This window comes from Amblyomma maculatum, chromosome 3 (genome assembly GCF_055883805.1).
Source record: "Amblyomma maculatum isolate TAMU_Amacu chromosome 3, ASM5588380v1, whole genome shotgun sequence".
NCBI classification, from domain to species: domain Eukaryota; kingdom Metazoa; phylum Arthropoda; class Arachnida; order Ixodida; family Ixodidae; genus Amblyomma; species Amblyomma maculatum.
The window spans coordinates 79,402,613-79,418,434 of NC_139346.1; the positions used below are offsets into that span (position 1 = coordinate 79,402,613).

General features: G+C 48.2%; 1 long non-coding RNA gene across 1 annotated transcript in view; it reads left to right on the forward strand.

Moving 5' to 3' along the window:
* LOC146195042 (uncharacterized) overlaps nucleotides 1-15,605 on the forward strand; it is a 37,226-nt gene extending 21,621 nt beyond the window's left edge. The window contains exon 4 of the long non-coding RNA XR_014705528.1: nucleotides 15,395-15,605. This is a non-coding gene — a long non-coding RNA (uncharacterized LOC146195042). The remainder of the gene's footprint in view (nucleotides 1-15,394) is intronic.
* The last annotated feature ends 217 nt before the right edge of the window (nucleotides 15,606-15,822 follow it).

Genomic DNA, 15,822 nt, shown 5'->3' on the forward strand with positions numbered 1-15,822 from the left:
CCATCTTCCCGCACTCAAGCACATTGCGTTCTGAAAGGTTACACCGAGTTCTCAAGAGCAAAAAGGCCGCTAAAGAATAAGGTTCACTATAATAACTGCACAAAAATATACAGCGTCTTTTAAGAAATCAAAATGCTGAACGCCATTAACATAAGAACGTTAAAATAAATTTTTATTTTTGTTTTTATTCAGTAGTTCTATTGTTTACAAGTCATTGTAAAGATGTCCTTCCAAGCTATGGATGTCGCTGGAAATAGGTTTATGCTTCGTTATGTTCTAACTAACGCGATCATGAGGGTTACCTTGCGCTCAACGCAATGCTGAAAATGGTCCGGCGTCAGCCGTATTATCAAATCAATCAACTTCACAGCACATGTAGCGCCAGATGAAGCGAGCTTACCGGAACGGTTCCAGCGCGAACGCGGTGGACGGGGGCTATGGCCCAGCGCACTCCCTGTTCATCGCAAGACGTATGTTATTTCGCATCGGCGGCAAAACAGACGACACTTGCGGATTACGCAGAACCTTAGCAAACGGGCTACTGATAGAACTGCCTACAGTAAATCACTTTGCCTCACAATTAAATGAAGATAAAATCAATTAAGGTGCTGCCTTAGCAGAGGAGCTAATGTATACAGAAGATCAGATGAACCGCAACGCAGCGGCGACTGCCGCTACACAGCTGTAAAGAAAAAGATGCTTGTATTGCAGCTATTATTCCTATCAGCATCTCAAAACGGGTCAGCGATCCTCAATAAGGATTAACTAATGACATTCCTTTATCCCTGGACTTACTTCAGGGATAACGGAATGTCAAAAATTAACCCTTATTGACGAACGCCGACACGTTTAAGATAACAATATTATTATTTATATTGTTTGAGATATTATTATTATAATTAGGAATATTATTAGTATTTAAGATAAAAATAAATTTGAGCCCGCTTTCTTGGCACTAGCGTAAGGGATTCACGAAAAGCTTGTGCAAGGTGCGGTCAACATTGAAGGCAATGATGCCTTCGGACAATGCTTGAACACCCTGTTGCTTCCCCAGCATCACGGCATTCCATGCACTGTTATTGTGATTATTGCGAATGCAGTTCCGTGCTACCAATCATTCATTTCGTTTTAGTCTACCTAATTGGTAATGTCTAATTGATAATTTTTAACGTAGCCCATAATGGCGGCAAGCTATGTAACGATGGTGAGCTGCGAATCGCGTTTTATGCCCTGTATCCTCGGTTAAGCGTAACAACGCTGAAGCCAGCCCTGCACCAACAGTATCTGGTTTCTAGCAATGACCGAACAGCAGCGGAGTTTATCTGCGTTGGTTTACCTTCTGATAGCTACTAGTCGCTGCATGCAATCACAAGAATGTTTGTTTTCTAAAAGCTAGAGGAAAATACCTTTCGAACATTGAACAAAGTATATTTTACTACTGAGCAAAAGAGGCTCACTACTCGGATGGTGTCCAAGCGCGCGACGCGCCGCTCTCGAACCGATGTGTATCAGCTGGTTGACCTCGTGAAATCTTTAAACACGTGGCACCTTCAGGACGGAACGACCAAGCTGGAGAGACCAAATGGCAATAGCATCATGTTGCGCTGATCCGTTGATCACTACAGCCCGGGATGGAACAAAGCAAGCGTGCCAAACCTGCGGATGGCATAGACGGCCGGCTGGAATTACGAGATTGATTTCCCACCCGCCTGTTCCCGTGTTTCGGCATCCCGCCACAGCCGTTCTCGGCAGCGACTAGGACGTGGCCGTGACGTATTTTTACCAAATGTTTTTGGTTCTTCTTATTATCAGAACTCATAAGACTTCGGCACATATTAATAACAAACCCCTTCTTTCTAACCCAACCACAAAATTTTATGGAATTTGAAATCTGTTTCGACTTTCCTTTACAGCGACAGAGCAAATAGAATAGAAGCAAGAGGAATCCTTTATTTATGATCGTAAAATATAAGTTTCGTTGCACAAAACACTTCTGATAACTCTTTTCATATCGAGAATTTGGTAGCACTCCGTAATTGTCCATAACCTCCTAATAGTTTAATGAGAAAAATAAAGAACTGCCATCAGTCGCAGGTGTACCCGCACGGAAGTTTGGTCGCCACCGATGTAAATATTTTCTGGCATTCCGGGCGGACACCAATGAAGACCACGCTTGTGCTGCCTCACAAACATCTTGCAGTCTATTTGAAGAGATAGGAAATAAAAATGTATGTGTTGTGTATAGAAGTATTGTTAGAAACTATGAGCACTTCTGATCATATGAGACTATTTAAGCCATCTGCGGCCATTATGGGACTAGAAACGAGCGCACCCAGTTCCTACCGATTTCCTTTCTTGTCACCATCTTGAGGTCAAATACAATATATTAGTATTGTAATGAGTACAAGGCAGCGATCACTGATCGGAACAGTTCCACGCGCTACACTCAGTTTCGTCCTCTTTGTCCTCTGTTCTTTTTCCTCTTTTCAGAGAGGCACGCGGCATTACCCCCCCCCCCTCTTCGAAAGCGGCGACTCGACGCTGGGAATATCCTCAGATTATGCACACAGGAGAAGCAGGGAACACAAAGCTGCACACGCGCAAAAGATCACTGCCTCTCATAATACGGTTTCATCCGCACTACATGAACAGTTTCAGCACTTGAGCGCCGCCGTGTTGAAGGTCGCTGACTCCGAGCAACAACTTCGTAAGTCACGTTACTAAGACGCCGAATGACCTCGTATGGCCCAAAGTAACGGCGAAGTAGTTTCTCGGAGAGTCCTCGACGGCGCACTGGTGTCCACACCCATACAAGATAGACAGGTTGGTAGTGAACGTCCCGGTGTCGGAGGTTGTACCGACTAGCATCGCGATGTTGTTGTTGTTGAATACGGCATCGTGCGAGCTGGCGCGCTTCTTCGGCCCGCTGTAGAATTATGTCGACGTCTGCATAGGCGTTGGTGACATCGTCGCCATGACTTATGGGTAGCATAGCGTCCAACATTGTGGTGACGGGACGATCGTAGACTAGCTGGAATGGTGCAAGACGCGTCGTCTCCTGTTCAGCCGTATTGTATGCAAAAGTTGCATACGGAAGGACTTCATCCCACGTGCGATGCTCAACGTCGACGTACATGGAAATCATGTCTGCAAGCGTTCTATTGAGGCGTTCAGTCAGTCCGTTTGTTTGCGGATGGTAAGCGGTAGTCCTACGATGACTTGTGCAGGTAAGACTGAAGAGAGCCTGCATTAGTTCAGCCGTAAAGGCTGTACCGCGGTCAGTGATAATAACCGATGGGGCACCGTGGCGCAGTACGATGGTCTTAAGAAAAAACTGGGCTACTTCTGCAGCAGTTGCACGGGAAAGTGCCTGTGTCTCGGCGTATCGCGTTAAGTAGTCCGTCGCCACTACTATCCATCTGTGCCCTGATGCGGACGTTGGGAAAGGGCCCAAAAGATCCATACCCACTTGCTGGAAAGGGGCTGTTGGCGGAGTTATCGGCTGAAGGAGCCCTGCAGGCTTCAGCGGAGGTGTCTTTCGCCGCTGGCAATCTCGGCATGTTCTCACGTAGTGCTGGAGTGAAGGCAGCAACTTAGGCCAATAGTATTTTTGTCGAATGCGTGCTAATGTTCGCGTGACTCTAAATGTCCAGCCGAAGGCTCATCGTGGCATGCGTGCAAGATTTCTGGCCTGAGGTCGGACGGCACAACGAGAAGAAAGGTTTCCTTGTTGTGCTGAAAGTTTCTCTTATATAGGACGCCATTGCGAATGCTGTAGGAGGATAAACCCCGTGCAAAAGCTCGTGGGACAGCTACATCAAGGCCTTCGAGATGCTCAATAAGCGGGCGTAAACCGGGGTCAGCCCGTTGACGCTGGGCCATGTCGGTGGTCGTGACGACAGCAAGAAACGGGAAGTCATCGTCTTCTCTGTCGCGAGGGGCAGCATCAACTGGTGCACGAGACAAGCAATCGACGTCGCTGTGCTTACGGCCGCTCTTGTATACAACCGTAATGTCGTATTCTTGGAGACGGAGACTCCACCTTGCAAGCCGTCCAGAGGGGTCTTTGAGGTTGGCTAGCCAGCATAACGAAGGTGGTCGCTCACAGCCCTAAAAGGTCGGCCGTAAATATAGGGTCGGAACTTAGTTATGGCCCAAACTACCGCGAGACATTCCTTTTCCGTGGTTGAGTAGTTTGTCTCTGCTTTTGAAAGAGAGCGACTTGCGTAAGTGATAACTTTTTCAGTGCCATTTTGCCACTGAATCAGAACGGCACCGAGTCCAAAATTACTGGCATTGGTATGGATATCCGTAGCGGCGTTTTCGTCAAAATGGGCAAGTATCGGGGCGGCCTGCAGTCGCCGGCGCAACTCGTTGAAAGCATCCTCTTGATCATCTTGCCACGCAAAAGGAACATTGTCTCGGGTAAGACGCGTAAGAGGCTCGGCAATCACTGAAAAATTCTCTACGAAACGCCTGTAATAGGCACAAAGCCCCAAAAACCTTCTAACGGACTTTTTGTCGGTTGGGCGCGGAAACTTTTTCACAGCAGCAGTCTTGTCGGGATCTGGTTTCACGCCCTCAGAACTAATAACATGGCCAAGAAAGCGGAGCTCCTGGAATCCGAAATGGCATTTCTGTGGTTTTATCGTCAGTTGGGCTGAACGCAGTGCCTGTAGTACCATTCGCAGTCGGTCAAGGTGCTCCTCAAAACTAGCCGCGAAAATGACGACATCGTCAAGATACACTAAGCACGTTTGCCACTTCAGTCCAGAGAGAACGGTGTCCATCATTCGCTGGAAGGTTGCTGGTGCAGAACAGAGACCGAAAGGAAGCACTTTAAATTCATAAAGGCCGTCGGGGGAGACGAACGCTGTTTTCTCTCTGTCCCTTTCGTCCACTTCTATCTGCCAGTAGCCATTCTTGAGGTCAAGCGACGAGAAATATTTGGCATTGCGTAACCGGTCCAATGCGTCGTCGATACGTGGGAGCGGGTATACGTCCCGTTTCGTTACCTGATTTAACTTACGATAATCGACGCAAAAACGCAAGGTGTTGTCTTTTTTCTTCACCAACACTACAGGCGAAGCCTAGGGGCTGGTAAACGGCTGTACCACGTCATCGATAAGCATTTCCTGCACCTGTCTTCGAATAGTCTCTCGTTCCGTTGACGACACTCGGTATGGGTGTTGGGAAATCGGCTTGGTCTCCGCGTCAACCATAATGCGGTGTTTGGCTACTGGGGTACGCCCAACTTTCGAAGACGTTGCAAAGCATCCAGCAAATTCCTGAAGGAGGTCCAGGAGTCGCCGCCGCTCAACCACCGACAGATTGGCATTAATGTCCACAGTTGATAGAATGTCGGGTGCATTGCATCTGGCTTGTGACGGCGGCGCCAGAGTACAGATGTTCCCTGGCTCAATAAAGTCGGCAACATACGCGATGGCCGTTCCTTTCGCAATGTGCTGAAACTCGGTCCCGAAATTCGTAATCCAGAGCTTTGCACAACCATCCCGTAAGCGAACAAGTCCTCTTGCAGCGCAGATCCCTTTCTCAAGAAGCAAGCCCACGTTAGTCTCTGCCAGTACGTCTCGGTCGCATGGTGAGTCACTTTCTACCAAGACCATAATGCTGCACTGTGGCGGGACCGTAACGTCAGCAGCTGTAATACGTAAGGCGGACGTTGATGAACCGTCGACGCTAGATCTCGCAATGGCTTGGCTCGGCGAAAATGTCACTCGTGATTCTTGTAAATTAATTATCGCACCATTAGCCTGTCAGAAGTACAAGTCGAGTATGACGTTTCGCGAACAATGGGTAAGTACAACGAAGTCGCAAACATAAACAAATCCGTCAATTGCAACTCTCGCAACGCATCTTACAGCCGGGGTAATAAGGTGTCCCCCTGCAGTGCGGATCTGAGGCCCAGTCCACTCGGTTAAAACTTTCTTCAATTTCCTGGCTAACCCACTGCTCATAACAGAATAGTCCGCCCCCGTATCAACTAAAGCTGTAATGAGACAATCGTCGATAGAAACTGGTATGTCTGAAACTGCGCACTCAGGTTCATCGTTACATGTCGCCGTCTGATAGCCGTTATCTTGTACTAAACTTGATGGAGGATGTTCAGCACTTCGCTCGTCAGCGGCCTCACCTCCGCAGGTCGCTGTTCCTAGTTTTCCCGAAGCCTCGGGGAGCGGGGGTTCGTCGAGCGGCTGGTGCGGGATGTAGAGGGCCGTGGACTTGGAGAACGATAACGGGAAGCGGTAATGACGCGGGACCCGTACTGTGGGACGTCCGGAGGATTCGTATGCGTCCACAGGTACTCCTCGATTTCGGGTGGTCGTTCACCACTCCGAGGACATCGTGCACGCGGATGAAAGCCACGAAGTCCGGCGCGGCGGTACGGACAGAACCTTGACATGTGACCGGCCTCACCACAGTGGTAACAAAGGGGCTGATTGTCAGGGGTACGCCAGACGTCAGTCCTTCGGAATCGTGCTTCGGCTAGAAGAGGAGGATGGCGTGGGCTTGGATCAAGAGTAGGAGGGTTCACTCTGGCTCTGGGAGAGCCGTACCCACTGTGGTGCTGGTTTGGATGCGGCACACTGGGGTTCCCTCTTGGAGGATCACAGAGGTTATGCTGCTGAAGCACGGCCGCGTACGTTGGCACACTCGGTGGCGGTGGCTGCACACCAGGCACAGACGGTTCCGGGACGACGGCTTGCCTCACTTCTTGGCGAACGACCTCCGCGAGTGATGGAAGCCTCGACGACGATGTTAGACCCCGTAGCTGAATATGTCTCAGCTCTTCCCTGACCACAGATCGAATCAGCTCCCTTAAGGCATCATCAGAACCGTTGATGCCGGAACCGTAGACGACCGGTGACATGGCGGACACATTACGGTTATAGTGCTGAGCCCTGTGTCGAAGTGTTTGTTCTATTGTGGTGGCCTCCGCTAGAAACTCTGATGCCGTGCCAGGTGGATTGCGCACAAGCCCAGCAAATAGTTCTTGCTTCATCCCGCGCATTAGGTGGCGCACTTTCGTCTCCTCTGACATATTTGGATCAGAACGCCTAAAAAGGCGGATCATGTCCTCGTAGAACATTTCAATGCTCTCGTTTGGGGCTTGGATACGAGATTTCAGCGCCGACTCCGCACGCTCTCTTCGGTCGTTGGCGGTGTAGGTCGCCAACAGCTGGCGATGAAAGAGGTCCCATGTTGATAGTGTCGTTTCGTGGATTCACGTCCGCGCTGAATCTTCGAGAGCAAAGTAGACATTATAGAGCTTCCTTTGCTCATCCCAGCCGTTGTAATTGGCGACCCGTTCGAATTGGTCCAGCCAGTCTTCAGCGTCCTCATAAAGCTCGCCATGGAAGGACGGTGGCGTTCGAGACTGGAGGACGACGAACTGGGGTGTAGACTCTCCGTTAGAAGCAATGTTCGGGTTGGACCTATGCATGTTGGCCACAGGCGTGCAGGAAAGAGGCCCGAACTCTGGCGACTGACCTCGAAGGCGGCGGCTGCAACTGCGATGGACCGGTGTCAAATCCGTGGTGGCTCTCGGTTGCCCTTGAGGGGTTGCACTCAGCAAAAAGGGAAATCGTACCCGGCTGCTCCACCAGAAAATGTAACGAGTACAAGGCAGCGATCACTGATCGGAACAGTTCCACGCGCTACACTCAGTTTCGTCCTCTTTGTCCTCTGTTCTTCTTTTTCCTCTTTTCAGAGAGGCACGCGGCAGTATATTCGAGTTTTGCGCGACAGAATACGACCAACGGCCATAAGGTGCAAGTATGGCAATATGGCATAAGGTTCTGGATGGGTCATATTGCAACGTAACGTTACACAGATGGCACTCTGGCACCGAGGAACACCGACAACCAGTTAGGTCAGCACGAGACGGAGCAGCCTCACTCCGTCGTTGTTTCCCGATTGTTCCTTCAATTCTTCGTCGCCTTCTTTGAATAGCTTGTGTCATTGCCCCTCTTCTTGGCAGTGTCGCCTCTATGCTGCAGATTCGATGAGCTGACAAACAGTGTGCTTGGTTGATATGAAAACACCACAGCACAAAACGAGACGCCGTCAGTCTCAAGATGAGTCATCAGGGCTGTCGTGGTGACAGTTTCATCCGGACGCCGTGTACAACGTCAGTGAACTTGCGTCGTCTGCGGCTTGAGGGGTCTTGTGTGGCGGATTCAATTTCGTAAGTAATGTCGCTGATGCGGCGGACGACACGGTATGTGGCGAAGTACCGGCGCAGCAAATGTTTTGGACTGTCCGCGATGACGAGCGAGTTTCCAAATCCAGACATAGTCTCCTGGCTCGTAGGCAGCGAAGCGCCGTCCCTTGTTGTAGTGATCAGCGTCTAGTTGCTGTTGTAGGTATATACGATGACTTGCCAGCTCCCGCACTTCTTACACAGGCTGAGTAAAACTAGCGACGTCCAGGTCAAGCTCATGTTCGCAGTCGGGGTATACGGGCAGCATTGTATCCAGGGGAGTGGTCACTCGATGGCCGAAACAGCGTCGTCTATTGAAGGGCTGTATCGTACGCGAACGTGGCATATGGGAGAATTTGATCCCAGGTCTTATGCTCTATATCCACGTACATAGACAGCATGTCGGCCAGAGTTCTGTTTAGCCGTTCCATCAACCCATTAGTTTGCGGGTAGTATGCCGTGGCCCGTCATGGCTAGTGTGTGTAAGATTCAGCACAGCCTTAGTCAGGCGGGCCGTAAAAGCTGCGCCGCGGTCAGTAATGATAATAGCCGGAGCGCCATGACGCAATACGATGTCGTGGACAAAAACCTCTGCTACTTTGGTGGCAGTTCCATTTGTGAGCGACGCGGTCTCAGCATACCGGGTCAAGTAGTCTGTCGCGGCAACAATCCAACGTTTTCCATAAGTTGACTTCAGGAAAGGACCAAGATCAATCCCAACTTGTTGGAAAGGAGTTTTCGGTGGAGCGATGGGTTGAAGAAATCCAGCTGGTTTCACGGGTGGAGTCTTTCGGCGTTAACCGCCATGGCAGGTTTTGACGTAAGATCGTGCTGAAGGTAATAATTTCTGTCAATAGTATTTCTCTCGAATTCTTTCAAGCGTACGACTAACTCCCAAGTGGCCGGAGGACGGTTCATCGTGAAAAGTGCTCAAGATGTCAGGCCGTAGGTGTGTAGGTACTACGAGTAGAAATGTCTCTTCTGATCTTTCAAAATTGCGCTTGTAGAGAACTCCACTTCGTTAAGCGTATGACTGCAAGCCACGACAAAACCCAAGCGGTACCCTGCCACCGCATCCTTCCAGATGCTCGATCTGCGGCGCCAGTTCCGGGTCCTTGCGGTTAAGGTCAGCCATATGGGATTGGGTAATGGCCCCAGTAAAAGGAAAATCGCCGGCGTTTTTCACTGCTGTGAAGTCCAAAGGCGCCCGTGACAAGCAATCCGCATCTTGTTGTTTATGTCCCAACTTATAAACAACAGTACGTCATACGCTTGAAGCTGGAGACTCCATCGAGCCAAGCGCCCAGGCGGGTCTTATGACTTGCCAGCCAGCACAACGAATGATGGTCGCTGACAATACGGAAGGGTTGTCCATACAGACATGGTCGAAACTTGCTGGTGGTCCAGATTACCACAAGACACTCCTCTGTGATCGGATAGTTCGCCTCCGAACCTGAGAGTGTTCGGCTCGCGTAAGCGATAACCCGTTCTACTCCGTCTTGCCACTGGATTAGTACCGCCCCTAGGCCTACGTTGATGGGATCAGTATGCAATTCAGTTGCGGTGTCTCCATCGAAGTGGGTCAGTATTGGGGATCTGTGTAGGCAACTTCGGAGCTCCTGAAAGGCTTGTTCTTGATCGCCTTCCGACAGGAAGGCTATGTCTTCTCTAGTTAGTACTGTCAGTGGTTCAGCTATCGTGGAAAAATCTTAAACGAAGCGTCGGTAGTAAGAACTAAGGCCCAGAAATCACGAAGTGCGTTTTTGTCGGTGGGGCGTGCAAACTTTGACACTGCCATAGTCTTATCGGGATCAGGGAGGACGCCTTGTGCACTAACTACACGGCCGAGAAATCGTAGTTCCTAGAAAGCGAAGTGGCATTTCTCAGGCTTGATCGTTAATTGCGCGCCTTTGAGTGCTTGAACCACAATGCACAACCGGCCCAGGTGTTGCTCGAAACTAGGCGAGGAAATACCATCATCCTCTAAGTACAATATGCACGACTGCCTCTTCAAACCTGATAAAACCATGTTCATCATACGTTACAAGTGGCCGGCGCAGAGCAAATGCCAAAGAGAAGCACCTTAAACTCATATAAGCCATCGCGCGTCACAAATGCAGTCTTCTTTCGGTCTCTCTGATCCACCTCGATTTGCCAATATCCGCTTTTGAGGCCTAATGAGGAAACGTACCTGGCGTTGCATAGTCGGTCGAGGTCATCATTAATCCTGGGCAGCGGATAGACGTCCTTTTTGGTCGCGTTATTTAGCTTTTGGTAATCTACACAGAATCTCAAGGTGCCATCTTTCTTTTTGACAAGGACCACTGGCGACGCCCATGGGGTCGTCGAAGGCTGGATCACGTCGTCCGCAAGCATTTCATCAACTTGCGCTTTATTGGCTTCTCGTCCTTAGAAGAAATCCAGTATGGGCGCTGGCATACCGGTAACGTGGTCTCATCAGTGTTAATGCGATGCTTGGCGGCAGGAGTAAGACCGACCTCGGAGCCCGTGCAGAAGCAGTCTGCGAAATTGGACAGGAGAGCCGAGAGAAGATTCCTCCGATCGGGCCTGAAGTCCGGGCAAATTTTAACGGTTTGAAGAGCATGACAAGATGCAGCCCTTTCTTCAAGGTTTGCCCCGCTGGTGCATAAATGAGGCAAAGCAGTAACATCGTGAAGGAAGGCAACAGCCGTGTCCTTGGCGCGATGCCGCATATTCTTAGCAAAATTAGTCAGGAGGATAGTAGCACTACCGTTCTGGATTTGCACGAGTTCCCGAGCAACGGCTAATTCCTTCTCGAGTAGTAGCTGGAGATGCCATCTGCGATGCCCTTGTAATCGTGAAACAAGTCATGCCTCACAAGAACGAGCACACTAGACCGTGCTAGCACACTCACGTCGTCGTCAACTATACGCAAAACGTGCCGTCCCGGATCCTCGTTCTCAATGCGTGCCACGCCCCATTTTGTCGAAAAGGTCACACGTGCTTCTTTCAGGTCAATGACAGCGCCGGTGGTCTGCAGGAAGTCTAGGCCAAGAATCAAATCTTTCGAACACTCAGGAAGTACGGCGAATTCTCCGACGTACACAAAACCGTGAATGCCGACCCGCGCTGTGCACTTGCCTGCAGGGGCCATCACGTGACTACCCGCCGTGTTAATTTTCTTGCCGGACTCAATGCATCAAAACATTCTTCAATTCTCGGGCGAGACCATGGCTCATTACGGAATACTCAGCACCGGTATCGAGTAACGCGATGATATCCACTCCATCAAAAGTCGCGCACAAATTGGAGGTGGTCTGTCGGATGCTGTCGCTGCTTACCACCAGCGAAATCTCGTCGAATCGGCCTGACGATGAAGGAGGATCTTCACATTTCCCGACATCAGCGACCCTGCCTCCGAAGGCCGCTCGTATTAGCTTTCCCGGCGAGGGCTGGGAGAGTGACGTCGAGAATAGTTGGAACTTGGGAAGCGGTAGCTTGTCGAGGTCGCAGACCGACGCTCTTGGTAACCGGACGAGTTGGGATACTGTCGTGGAGCAAGGTTGCTTGCAACCTTAGTAGGCCGCTCACCATTCCGAGGGTAGGGGTCGCACTGGGCAAAACCCCGCTTGTTGACGCGGCGGTATGGGCACGCCCTGTAGAGGTGACTGGCTTCACCGCAATGATATCAGAGTGGTCAATGGTCCCGGGTCCGCCATGCCTGACCTTTACGCGGTCGCTAGTAGGTTGGCAGAGGGGAGTAGAGAGGCTCCATGCGGCTGCATGCAAAGCCCTCCCTGTAAGGACCCAGCGGCTCCATTGCTGGAGCTGCGGCGTTGATATCATCTTCTCGGAATACTAAATAGGAAGAAGTCTTTAAATGCGTGATGTTAAGCCGACTTCGCAAAAATATTCCAAAGTAGGTCATGAGAGTTTTACACGCGCTTATACAGCTTTCGGATAAAAATAATTTTCTCTAAGAGCAGCTTGACCAGGCAACAATAATTATATGACAAATATTTCGGTGATGAGCACGCATTCGTGTTTTTGTTTCTGGAAAACAAATAATTCATTGACACTTATTTTCAGTCCCCAATTGGGGTGTTGCTATGCTTCAAGCTTCTTCAATGTTTTCTCTTTTAAGTCTTTACCAGCAAATGTTAAACCCGAAATAGTTAGCTGCCTCAACAAGTACACAGCTTGTAGTAAAGAGTTGTGCAGCATGCAATGCTATTGAAGTTAAATACACTTCCTATCAGAACATCTGAGAAAGCTAATTTTTTTTTCTCTGACAGAATAAGGTACAGAAGGTATAAAAAATAATGCTTTCATTTTTTATGTGGGCGAATGTACCTTTTGACTATGAGCTATGCTGCATCAACAGCCTAAAGGGTTTGTTCATCATTCGTCCTTTGCTGAAACACGTAAAGCAGAGCACGCCAGATAATAGAAATCGAAATGCAAGTTTCTGGCTGATGTAAATTACAATACAAAATATGCTGCAGCTAGCCCGTCTTTAGCGCTTATAGGACCACCTACGTCGCAATACAATCGGTGCTGGCGCCTCGTTCAGGAGTCAGCTAGCGTACATTACGAAACGGTGCAGCATTTGTCTTCACCAGCATAATCTCTTCGACCTCTCTTTTCCAGCATTACATCCTTTCTTTCACCACGCAAAAGAAATAGTGCATGAATAAAGCATTTATGTGTCTATTTGCAGTCATGCAGAAAAGTGTTCTGGATGCGGATGTAAAACCTCATCGCTACGAATTAACCCGGTATGACAGCCTATAGTACACATGGTTTTGAAAGTGCTACATCTTACTGGCCTACTGCAGATTGCAGAAGTAGTATATATACTTGTATACTGCGCCGTATTGTGTATCTATGCATAGGCAAGGACAGTTGTCAGCTTAACAAAATTATGCGTCAGTTTTGTTGCGATTTTTTGAGGAGGGCGACGAAGTATTCTCAAAATTTTGACGTATCAGTGGCCTTCCGCATCACGCTGAAGACGTATAGAAGGAATGGTAGGGTCTGTAACTGCTACGCGTTCCACCTCTGTACTAAACTTCTTCACAGTTGAGAACACCGCACCAGTCATACATTTCCATGCGTTTCGTGAACGCCATAAGCCATGCGTCCGACTCGATGACAACATTGCACAAAGCATGTCCTGCTTGCATGCGTAGTGCCTCCCAATCATTCATTTCGGTGCTTTCTAAATGTTTTGGCTCAGGAATCTCTGCCTTTACTGATGGCATGGGTTTGTCAAGAAAATGAAGCCTTACGCCGGCAGGGGTTCAGCCACCAGAGCAATGGGGGAGGACCCTATTCCAAACGTGTCCTTACAGCCTAAGCTATTTTTCTTGAATAAACGTTCCCTACTACTGTATCGTTGACAATGTATAAAACGTACATGAAAGCCATCGCGAAGGACACGACAGTATTGTTCGGGAAGGTAAAATATATCAGGATATACAGGTTGAGAATTGATTCTTAATATCTGTAAGCCAATTCCGGCCAACACATGTCATATGTGCAGTGTTTTTACAGCTGTCAAAACTCAGTGGACAATAGCGACATATACCCAGTCATATGCATTGTTGTATAGTCCCCAAAACAGGTGGGGCCATATCGACCACTGTATGCCAAAATGTATTCAATGTAGATAAGCCAGCTATACTAACAGGATCATATCAAATATTACATACAATGATGCGTGCTATGTTGGCAAGCCATTGCAGCTGCCCATAAAATATTGACCACTAAACCCATGATGGATACAATATTGGGAAACCATCTCAGCTAGAAGTAGAATATTGACCATTGTATGTCAGTAAATATTTCGAGTTGACAGGCCATCAATGATGGCAAGAACATGTTGATTGACCGGTGTAAAAATGTATGGTCTTTGGCAAGCCATTACATTTCGTCAGGCGACATCGACCACTGTAATTGCAGATATGTAATGTTGGGAATCCATGACGGCTGGCCGGATTATATTGACCAATGCATGCCAAGATACATTCGATGATGACAAGCAATCAATGTGCCATGATAGGTGCAATGCTGGCCAATCGCCACAGTCATTGCGCAATATTGCCCACTGAAGCCAACAAGTATGCATTGTTGGGAAGCCACTAAGGCAGGCGGGATAGCATTAACCAATACAGCATTAACCGATATATGCCAAGATATAATAAATATCGACAGGCCAACTATACTGGCAGAACAATATTTACCATTGTATGCCATCATCGACCATTTTATTTGTAGATATAAACAATGTTGGGAATCCGTGACAATTGACAGGGGGATATTGACCAATGTATGCCAGGATATATTCGATGTTAAGAAGCTGTCAATACTGGCAGACAATATTTACCAATGCATGCCATGATAAGTGCAATGTAGGCCAGTGGCCACCACTCGTTGGGCAAAATCGGCCACTATAACTGAAGATGCTTACAATGTTGGCTAGCCACTAAGACTGGCGGGATAAGCTTGACCAATGAATGCCAGGCTATATTCAATGCAGACAAGCCATATATACTGGCTGAAAAATATTTACTAATGTATACCATGATTCGCGAATTATGGGCAAGACATTGCCGATGGCTGGGTAACATTGGCCATCATATATCATTGTGGCAAGCAATTATATACGCAGGTCATTATTGCCTATTAATAGCCCATGAATGCCAATCATTGGGGAAGATTACATCACTGGTCCAGAGTGGTCAATGTTGTCACATGGCTGTACCCATATTGGTAGTGCATTGACAGCGCAGGCCCACTGGCGGACCAAACGTTGCCAGTGCACTACCAATAATGGTACAGCCATACATAACATTGACCGACCAGACGTTGCCGCTCCATTTCTAATATATGCTACCTGGGATATTTATATATATATATATATATAAATATATATATATATATATATATATATATATATATATATATATATATATATATATATATATATATATATATATATAGCGGCCATTAGTGTACAATTGAAGCGCTAGGTGTCATTTGCGGCCATCTGCGGAAACCCAAATGTGCAATTTTCTAAACATGTCCCTTGTGCTGACACAATAATTCATCCCCACTTTTCCTGCACCTGCTTTGTTTTGAATGTCGCCTCCTTAATTATGCATTCCGCTCTTTTCCCTATACCAGTGCCCTCGGCGTTCATGGCGTGGCCGACGGTGCGGCCTGGAATGTACGTGCCACAAAAGAAGGGGCCAAGAACCTGGCGCATTTCATTGCATTAGAACTCCACTGGGCCAGATACCGCCAGGGTTCCTGTAAATGCGGCGCTGAAATGATCATGGCCTCGGATTCAGAGTTGTAGCGCATATAATGTGGCTGCTATAAAAAGAAGGAATGTTATACCCTAACCCACTTTGCTTTTCCGTTATTTTAGTCTTTCAGAAAACAGCAACAAAGCGAAAGTGTATTTGCTTTTATTTCTGACATGACTGGTCTCCAATAGGCTACTCGGACACCTAATTTTCTTACTATTTTAAGTGCTGCGAAAGTCATTGGATTATTATCATTTTGGAGAAGGGCCGAAAGGTAAGAGTGAAAAAACAGTGAACATTTAG